Here is a 2,734-nt window from a genome sequence, read left to right as displayed (position 1 = left end):
TATCATTGCAAGTACTTAAATAAGTATTGTTGTTGCATTACTTAGTGTTTGTTTTCATGTTATTTCTCATATTTTATTGTTATTCTGAATTTGTTTTTGTTGTCGTTACATTTACAACACGCTTGCATTACATTGGCTCGACGACCAGTTCCAGTTTCCGCTGTGTTGGCAACGCGTAGACTTTTTTCTTAAATTTTTCATTCGCAGCCTTACAGAGGGGCATTCACACAGCTGCTATAACAACTATTATTAATTGTAATTATAGCAGTCGCAACATAAATTATTCTGACTGCAGTGGAAATCACTCACACAGCTTGAACGAGTGTTGCAGAATCGCAAGAAGTTTAACGAGCATATAACAATTAATGAGAGCTTATGGACCACACCATCCTTAAATTGTAGTGGAAGTGTTAAAATGTTGGCAGTCACATGTCAAGACGATGTCAAATACATATTATTCCAATGTCTAATTAAACCATGCAGGTGAAGTAAATAGGAAAGTACTCTAGCTACGCGACTGATAGAGCTGTGGGTAGACGTAAAAAAAAAAGTTAGACCGGGAAATGAGATGTATGTATTACCAGAAGTATGAAAATAGCCCTCCAAAATCATTCGCCCTGACGGACTGCGCATTTTGATGCTAAAATGCTAGGGTCCATTGCTAGTAGAATGCCTGACTAAGCACCTGAATCTGTTGTTGACCAATCTCATCATTTCTCAGATACGGAAATCAGGGACACTAATAAAATCCGGCGAACCAGCCAACAAAGCGGAGTCTTTGGGTGGGTAGCTCTATTCTGCCCAGAGGTCATGTGCAATCCGCCTCGCTAAGCAACAATATGGCTTCTATAAAGTGCGCAGCACCACCACGGTACTGAACGACACAAATATTCTGGTAACTCGCGGCCTAAATCATAACCGTCTTTGTGAGAGCCCTAGTAGCTTTGAACTTGTCAAAGTCACCGTTTGTCGTTCCATCCTACCAGAGAGTACTGAGTCATTTTCTATCCCACTAAGACTAAAACGGTGAACGACGAATTATTTGAGTGGGTGGTGGACAGTCGTTAGTACTTTTCTAACTTTGAAGCAAGAGCAATAAAAAACGAAATCTTACAGTGTGGTTTCTTCTCACCACTTCGGTTCAACTTCAACATCTCGAAGCTTCTTCAGCAGGGGTTTATTCGATCTCCTACGCTGGTGACTGCTCGGTTTTGGCATTTGGCGCCATTGAACACCTGTGTTTTCTCTTCGTACACCTACAAAATCACTACCTAGACCAAAGTACAATTAGATATCCACCGCATTGGTACACAAATACTACCTGTTAATAACCCACAAGCCACAGAAAAGCCCTCAAATAGCTCGCCGACAGCATTTCGGGCAAAGACAAAGAAACTTTGCTTCGAACATACCAATTAAAAGGCAATTGTCCGGCCGGTTCCTAATTATGCTGCGCTAATTTGGTTGGCGCGAACGAGTACCCCCCCACATACCCTATATATGTATGTCCATTTTGTGAAGGCATCCCCCTCGACACCACACCAGTTTACTTACTTCCTTAAGATCAGTCCCTTTGGTCAAACCACGTCTGAACAGCATTTTTCTTGGATTTTCCGATAGTAGAGCTTGACGACAAGGATTGATAGGGTAAGCAGATTTAGGCTAAAGAAGTTCGGCTGGATAATAACTAAAAATTTCATTTCTTAGACAAAGAGTGTTTGGGAAGTATATAATTAATCAACAAGCAGACACCATATGGCTACCTTAAGCGCTATACGAAATACTAGGCTTTACTGACTCCAAGAATTGTTACATATAAACAACTAGCATAATCTATCGTCTCCTCTCAACAACAAAGTTTTTAGTGATTTGCAAGTCGATCATTACTGCCTATGGTGAGTTTGACGTATTTTTTCCGGAACACGATTTCCATGTTTACACTTAGGTCGTGATAAGATCCTTAAGTAACAGACAGAGATTAATGGAAACTGAAGAAAATCCGTATAATCTCTTCGACAACATATCGTCAATGCACCGAATAGATGTTATTGGAGAGTCAGAATGCCGACTCTGCTTAGAGAACGTTGAAATTTCCGAACCCATTCTTTGTGTCTACCCGGCCTTGGCTAGACATAAATTAATTCATTTTAAAGCTCCAAAAATCGAACCCTTTGTAATAAAGCATACACCTTCCAAGGCTCTTTTAGGATTCATTAAGGAAGCCGAAGATATCTTGGGAATAATTTGTTAGGCACAATCTTTAGATATACAAAAGAGCTTTCAGATCGCGCTGTTACTTGTTCTGAAATACCCATGCTTTTTACTAACTAAGTTACTTCCTACATCGCCAATCTTTACTGAGTCACGATACGAGGAAGCAAACCATTGATCAATAAAAGGTTCTGTTTCGAGACTTGAGAAATCAAAGGAAGACAGGAAAAGCTATAGCGGACACTAATAGTGGGTGTACATATATCGGTGATCAAAAATTACATGGGACTTTGTGTGTAGTCTACGTTAAAGGTGCTCTAAAAACTTTGTAATATCAACAGAGGAGTTGATCTAGCAGTTCCGCAAGCAAGGTTACATTATATCCTCAGTCTAAGAAAAGGAAAGGAGATACTTTGGATAAGGTAGCAAGAGAGGTAACAGCACAACCAACCAACTCCTTTCGCCTTATTTCCCAACTCTTGTGGGAGCATGAAAGCGACATCACTGGAAGGGCGTTCCGAAC

This window comes from Rhagoletis zephyria, unplaced genomic scaffold (assembly GCF_001687245.7).
Source record: "Rhagoletis zephyria isolate East Lansing unplaced genomic scaffold, Rhagoletis_zephyria_1.1 Rzeph_scaffold_01491, whole genome shotgun sequence".
Taxonomy (NCBI): Eukaryota; Metazoa; Arthropoda; class Insecta; order Diptera; family Tephritidae; genus Rhagoletis; species Rhagoletis zephyria.
Note: the sequence above shows the minus strand (reverse complement) of the source record.